Source organism: Nematolebias whitei, chromosome 13 (genome assembly GCF_014905685.2).
Source record: "Nematolebias whitei isolate Nwh7 chromosome 13, NemWhi1, whole genome shotgun sequence".
Lineage (NCBI taxonomy): Eukaryota > Metazoa > Chordata > Actinopteri > Cyprinodontiformes > Rivulidae > Nematolebias > Nematolebias whitei.
Window position 1 is genome coordinate 20,004,138 of NC_056510.1, and position 8,524 is coordinate 20,012,661.

Consider the following 8,524-nt stretch of genomic DNA (forward strand, 5'->3'; position numbering starts at 1 on the left):
ATGTATGTATGTATGTATGTATGTATGTATGTATGTATGTATGTATGGATGGATGGATGGATGGATGGATGGATGGATATTTTAAAATTATTAGTCTGGAGTTCTGGGATGACCATCCACCCCACTGGACCCTCCAGGACTGGTAGCTAAAAATATTCTCTTACTCTTTATCAAACTTGCACGTGTCAGTGGATGGTTGTACATGAAGATTTTTAATATAAATTTTTGTAAAGAAAAAACTTTAATCAAGCACGATGGCACTGTGATTTGCATTTTCCTTTTTATGAACCGTAGAGCATTGAGCTCCTGCAGTCCAGTCCATATATAAATGATGCCATGTTTTAGGTTGAATCAAAATATATCTAGATATATTTGTATGTGTAGGTAGATGTATGCATTTAATGTATGTAATGTACTGTATATTTTTTATTTCCCTGAAGGAATCTTCCCAAGGGATCAATAAAGTTCTGTCTTCCAGCTAATATCCGTCCATCAATCCATTCATCCAGCATCCATCCATATCTTTACCTGCTTCTTCCTTTTCAGGTCGTGGGGGTCACTGATGCCCATATCGAATAGTCACTGTGTGAGAGGTGGGGGACACCATGGACAGGTCTCCAGTCCATCACAGAGCCATAGAGACAAACAACTATTCACTCTTTTCCCTAGGGACAATTTAGAGTTACCAATCAGTCTAACATGCATGTTTTTGGTCTGTGGGAGGAAACCGGAGTACCCGGGAAAAACGCACGCATGCACGGACAGAACATGCAAACTCCACCCAGAAAGGTCCACAGCCGGGATTTGAAATGGGCGACCTGCTCACTGAGAGGCGCCAGCTCTACCAACTGCGCCACCGTGCTGCCCCCATCTAATTTGATCTAAATATGAAATCAGAAAATCTGTTCATAAAGATTTTGAATCGGTATGATTTCCCCCGTAAGGAACACGAGATGATAATCTCTGGATGTGTTTAAGGTTTCATCAGGAACTGTCGTTATTTTATTTGTTTATTTATTTATTGATTACCATATTTGATTCATTGATTCATTGACTTACTGACGACACCAAAAGATTAAAAAAATAAATAAATAAAAACAAACTCATGGTTTCTTTTTTTCCCATGAGACCTTCTTATGGTTAAGTGTCCCAGGTTTCACATTAAGTGCTACAGCTAGCTGCTGCTGCTTCAATTTGTACTTTTATATAGAATATTTTTTTGTAAACAACCATGAAATTGACAGCTGTTTAAAGCAATGCATGAATGAATAAAATCCTTTGGGGAATACAGTTGTTTTTAAGGCAGCAGCACTGTTCTTAGTTCTTGGCCTTGATTGAATTAGACATGTGCTTTTTGTTCATCGTCAATTAAAATATATATATATATATATTTTATTGAAGTCGTTCAGCTACAACAGGTAAGATATTAATCTTTTGTAACCTCACTTCCACACTGATATATGTATACTATATATATACTATCACGTTTTGTTGATTAATCCACATTTTTTCTCAACATATTTTCCTGACTAACACTTTTTTCTCTGCTGGTTTTTAAACGTCCGTTGAAGGCGAGACATATTACAGTATAGTCTTCTTCTGTCTGTTCGTGATCTGTTCAAGAACATTTAATGAAAGTTCATGAACATATGCATCATCACTGGATTGAGTGTCACATTCACTTTTCATCACCCCTACTTCAAGGTGAAGGTCAAATGTTGCACAAGGTTCTTGTTTGTCCAGACCATTGCCATAGATTGATGTATTGCTGTATAATGATTTGTTGATGGGCATATATTGTTGCTGTATGCAGTACTCTTGTAAGTACTGTGAGAAAAACTATAATAGTGCTAAGTTGTATATATAATTTTTATATGACAGTGTAAAGTTTTTGCATTAAAAAATATGCAAGAAGTAAACGTTAAGAAATTTTCTGTATTTTTTAGATAGTCTCTAAAAAGGATGACAAAGGCTGAAAGGTAACGCACAGTCAGTTGCACAGAAATGAAACAAGGTTAGATAAGAGCTGAAAAATCGGAATCTCGTCTGTAAGAGATTCACACGAGCTGCATGTGCAACAATCCTCCAGTGGGATTTTATTTCCTCTGTAGGCCAGCTTTAGTCAGACAGTAATTTTCTCAGAAGTCCCTCTGTCTTCAACATCTTTTGAGGCACGAACTCTTCTGGCTCAGTCTGGCTGTGAGACGCCCAGTGAGCAGTAACAGCTACGAGTCTCTGTGGACAAATCTGTTATCGCTCATCCTAGCGCCGTGCTTCTGTTCACAGCACAACTTTTACAGGTCTGCAGTGCCACAAACAAAAGGTGATGCTTAAAAAGTGTTATAGAGGCAATTGTTATGCCAAATGTCAAATTGTGTCTAATTATAGACCGACTCCTCTGTTAGCTTATCTTAAAACTCAAAAAGACAAGCATGACATTAAACAGTTGGAATGAGAATGAGCGTAGACACCAGGACCCCCTTACACCACCCAAAGAACTCTGATAAGGAAGCAGCATAACCAGCAAACATTTTGGGGTGTCCAGGAATGTCTGGTACAAAGATTATCAGCAGAGCCTTTGAGTCCCATTTATTAGGTTTCTGTGGACTGGGTTTGCCTCTCACAGATGCCTTCCAATCCCTTCAGACTGGGATCTGGGGGAGTTTGGAGGCTGTTTGAACCCCTCAGACTCATTACTGCATTCTTTGAGCCATGCCAATGGCAGATTTGCTAAGCTGTTCAGATTTGTCTTGGAGACCTCTAGGAGCTGTCTACCGTTCGTTACCTGTCAGCATTTATAATATGCTGAAGTATGTTCAGTGAAATTAAAACTTAACTGATAAAATACTGCATATATATTTAGGATAATAAAGTGCACATTATACATTTTTTCTGCAATAACGGCATATACACACCTGCATCCCACTGATAAACTCTTCAGTGAACATTAATTAGGTTTTTAGTTGTTCTGTGTTATTAATGTCCTATTTTCTGTGATTTAATGATCTTCTTGGAAACCACCGTAACAGCCACCAGTGATCCAACACCAAACTAAATATATCAGGGACAAACTTAGAGTCTGGAAAGCTTCATCTGACGCCTAAATCCTGGAAACGACTTCAGCTTCAAAACGAATATCTAAACTGTGCACAGCAGCATGCAGCACTTTGAAGTGAATAGCAGACATGTTGGCGAATAATTTATGTTTTTATACCTCAAGCACTGCACCTGTATTATTTAGCGTATAATGAATAGATATGAGAACATAATCATAGTTTGAAAGTGAACAAAGATACCATAACATCCACAAGAAAGGGTTTGTTTTAAACTGATGGGAGAGATTTGGTGAAACTATTTCAGCCCATTTCATGTTTTGATCTGAAGGCTTATCTTTTCATGGGAACACTTTTTGGTGCATGTCCAAAGCAAAAGTGTGGTTTTATTTAAGGCTTTTCCCTTTCTTTTATTTTTTTCAAAACAGCAGCAGGCTATGCATTTTTGAAGTCTCGTTTCGTTGGTACACTATTCAAAATCCAAGGAAAAATATTTTTTGAACCCCGTGGTGCCGATTATCAGCTTAGCAACATATTGTGGTGTCCCCTGAAATAATTTAACTACGTGAAGACGTTTGCACATTATTGTCTATGAAAGAAATACTCGTTTGCTTATTTTTTATTACTGCTTGCTTGTCAGAATTTTTTCTTCAAAATTAGAATTTCCTCCAAAATCCAAGGTTTTCCCTAAACTTCTCAAACAACAATTAAATTAAATACCAGCTAAAATATACTGGATTGATACATTTATTGGCCTAAAATCTAAAAAGAGAAACAATTTGAACATGAGTGTTGATCTTAACTCTTAAGTTTCTGCTTTAGTTTGTGTTTAACACTGCTGACTAAATGCTAACATGTCTAAGTAAGCTGGAAAATACTTTAACCATAATCAAGTGTTGGGATTCAGAGCATTGTCAATGTAACCATTTCCAAAAATGATGATGTGGAAATAATGCTGCAGCAAGTAGCCTCACAGATGTGCTCCTATGGCTGCAGACGGATTAAACGACTGGTTCTATAAGCTTCAATATTGTTTTTATTGTCCATATGTTTTCCTCATAGTGCCTCCAAGGGGACTGTGTTGACTGGTTTGTGTACATTGCACCTGCTATAAATTCTTATAATGTTTTCTGTGGACAACAGCCGGGCTTGTTAAAGATAATGACCTGCTGATAATGAGCAAACAGCTTCCTTTCATATTTGGTCATGCGTGTCTGCAGTGTTTGTGTGTGTGACTGAGTGTGTCAAACAATGCTCTTTTCTTTTTTACATTGTCTTCAGACACTTGTTTTCAGTTTACGGAATTAAAAATGTCCACTCCGTTCCGTTTTATGAGCCTCTAAATGCAAAGAGACCTTAAGTTCTGGCTCTTCTGGTAGATTTGATGTGTGTGTGACTGCCATCAGTGCTGAGAGGTGCTCTGTGGTGAAAAGCTCAGAGTAATACTCAGAGCAAAGACCAACACAGATATCAGTTGTTCAATTAAAGCTGCAGCTCTCACAATCCAAGCACTTTTAAATTTGGCATATCTCCTCAAATCTGACTTCATTTTTAATCACATCCTGTAGACTTTTGACTCATTGTCATGCATCCTGTGGCTAGTGTTGTAGTACTTAAGACCGGTCTCAAGACCACTTTTTGATGGTTTTGGTCTTGTCTCGGTCTCGAACATTAAAGACTCTGGATTTTATTTCAAGACCAGTCAAGACCACAACTGTGGAAATATCACTGAATTGCCAGAATATTGTCCAGTTTATTTGTTAACATCTTTGTTTTTATTGGAAGTAAAACATACTGATTCAAATCCGAGCGATAACGTGACTCATTGCTAATTACATGTTCTTGTTACCGCTGCCACGCCCAACCCCTTTCACTCGCACGCAGTTCTGTACCAACAGAATAATACAGACAAGAGAACGTAACGTCGCAACCAGGAGTGAAAGTAAGTCGGTCCAGTACTGCGTACCACTAAAAGATTCTGTGCCAGTACGCAGTACCTGGAAGAGAGGGGAGCAGCTGTCTGCTGTAAGGCCGTCACTCAGAACCAGTCACGGCTGCACTTTGGGTCAGAATAGATGCGCTAGTAATAAGCAGTCTAAAACACGACTTAATCAGTTAATAAATAGCATTTTTTCCTCATTTCAAATTGTTTCTGAACGGTTCGTGCTGCTGGAGCCTCAATTCTCTACCGTGGTGAATTTAGTTTTACTTTGGACATTCGTGCTCCGTGGCTTCAGCGGTGAGTTCCTCTCGTTCGATCCAAATCAGATAGTCTGATTTCAGTCAGCTGAGCTCAGTCTACCCCAAACAGCAGCATTCCTATTGAATTTACACAGTGGTTGATACTGTATAACAACCAAGTTATGAATTAAGTGACATAGTTCTTATGAAAAGGAACTACAGGCCTATGTCTTTCTGTTTGTATTATAATTGCAATTAGAATATGACATTGATAATTTATCTTCATACTGTTTGTAGCATTGCTTTAATTATTTTCTCCCATAATAACAGGCAGATGTATCTGTCGGTCTTTGTGAATGTGATGTTTTCTTTGTTTACTCAAAAAGCTAACTAAATGTTTCAAAGTAAACACCTCAGTTTCCTGCTTTGGACTCCACAGTAAAAGCAGCTGCCGAGACCAAGAGCTCAAAGCTATTTACAACAACAACCTGCAGGGTTATAAACTACAAGAATAAAAGAGATGTACAGATTCTCTCTTTGATACTCTGTGCTAACTCATGCTTGTTGATTACATGTCTGTGGAGGAAGCAGCAACAGATCTGTTGTCTTGCTAAAGGCAAGGTATGAAAGTTACCCAGGAAGAAAAGAACATTTAAATACAATTGTTTATTTTATTTCTTATTTTTGTTATCCCCAAATCCCTCATTGACGTTGAATTAGACAACCAAATTTCATTAGTCTAGAGCATCATTGTGATGGTCAGTGATGCCCATGTAAGGTGGTTACTTGGGCACGTCTTCTAACAAGTTTGAGTCAGGTCCTCTGGATGGCTTCTTCTTTGTTGAAACGTTTCATCTTTTATCCAAAAGTCGTTTTCAGTCTGAGGAGCCGCAACAAACTCAGTGTTATAAACAGCCCCTTCTCAAGGCAACATACAGAACGACCACTGGTCTAGACCGGTGGTCTTTCTGTATGTTGCAGTAGTTCCAGAGAAACTGAGACGTTTATTTTCTAAACGTGACATCTCAGTAGCTTTCAAACCCCAAAACTCATTATGACAAAGACTGGTCCATCCAAAAGATACAGTCCACTGGCACAAGTAACATTTTGTATGCTGTTCAGTGTCAGGAGGGCTGTGATCGGGGATCACATCTGGGAAACTAAACAGCTAGTGTCCAAAAGGATGGACAAGCACAGAAGAGCAACATCATCAGGCCAGGACTCTGTGGTTTACACTCATCTCTAGGCCAGAGGTCACACTTTCAAGGATGACAATGTTCACATCCTGGATAGAGAGGAATGTTAGTTTGAGAGAGGAGTAAAGGAGGCCATCTTTGTGAATACAAACCATCCATCATTAAACAGGGGTGGAGGCCTCCGTGTCCAACTGTCACACTCTTACAATGCTGTTATTGCTAGTATCACTCAGCTCTCTGTGAATAGCAAGCGGCCATCAGAGCACTAACACTGGGGCGTTAGTGCTCTGATGGTCCTCCTTTTGCATGTGAACAAATAGTTTTGGATGTCACCAGCAAACTGGTTGATCCATTATGAGAAGGTGCTATTTATAAGACTGAATTTGTTGCAGCTTTTTAGACTGAAGGAGGTTTTTTTTGGATAAAATACGCAACATTTGAACAAAGAAGAATCCATCCAGAGGACCTGACTTAACTTTGTTAGATTCATCTACCTGGATTATTGAGCATGCATCCGTACATACTGAACCATATTGTACATCTTGTTTTTTTCAGCACTTCTTTATTTTTTTAATTCCTATTTTGGATGCTCCCTACTGCTTTTCGCCATAGCAAGTGAACTCGCATGAAAGATTTGACAATTGTTTTACACAGTTACCCTTCCAGATAAAACCTTGGCTTGAACCTGCAGCCTTAAGATTATAACACTGCTATACTGACCATCAAGCTGCCACAGATAGCCCCCCAGATACTCTGATACTAAATAAATGATCTAATTCCATAGTAGAATGTTGGTTAAAGCATAAGTAACGGTCAAACACAACATCATAATATTTTTAGTTTCCTGACGAGTTTTTAACTGTTGATTTTAGACGCACTAACCTGTTCTCAGTCCCAAGTCGCAACAAATCAACCGGATCTTTTCACAGTTGGTTTCTATGTAGGGGGGTAAAAGTTGGGCAAATTATTGCCTTGACAACATTCAAACTATTTGTGAAGCGCATTAATGTTTTTTAAAACCTAACAATAACCCCCCCCACACACACACACACACACACACACACACACACACACACACACACACAATCCTGAACAGGTATATTTACTCAAGTATTTTAAAACATAACAAAGTGGCAGTGAAGTGAATAAAAACTCATTAAAAACTAAACAAAAAAATGATTAAAATGTACAATTTATCAAATTCCACTCCACTACCACTCCTCTCCAGCACTCAATAATTTTGTTTTTTTTTGTGCTACTAGTTGAGTCCTGATAACTTCCATCCATCTGCCCATCCATCCCTTATCTTTACCAGCTTCTTCCTTTTTGGGTCACGGGGGTCACTGGAGCCCATATCCAGCTATCACTATGTGAGAGGCAGGGGACACCCTGGACAGGTCTCCAGTCCATCACAGGGACACATAGAGACAAATGAGACAAACAACCATTCACTCTCTCACTCTCACCTGGGACAATTTAGAGTCTCTATGTGGCCCTGTGATGGACTTGCAACCTGTCCAGGGTGTACCCCGCCCCCAGCACAGTGACTGCTGGACATGGGCACCAGCGACCCCCGTGACCCAAAATGGAATAAGCGGGTAAAGATAATGCATGGATGGATGAATAATAAGTGCCCGAATATGATACAAAATGGGCCAGAAAATGAGGAAAAATGCATTATTAAAAGGTAGCGTCCTCCTCCACAGTTGCTATAGTGCAATCCATTTTCTTACGCTCATAATTATGCCAAAACATTTGTATTGTGCAAAAATAAACCTCATAAGGACAGCTCAGATTAGTTAAAATGATGGTGCAGCCAAGAAATAAGTATTACAAGAATTGCAGTTGTTTTGTACTATGTATAAACTATTAAAACATTCTGAAGCCTAACAAAGTTTAAATTTATGACCAAGCTAGAATATTTTTTAATATAAATCAAAAGACCTTAAAGCCCATCACAACATTACTGAAATAGTTTCATGTGGTTCAACACTTGAGCCTGCTGCATACTTTTTACATTTTTTTAATCCAATTCACTCAGTGAACATTTCATTGTATCTGATCATATATTGACCATGAATTTTGTTATATCAC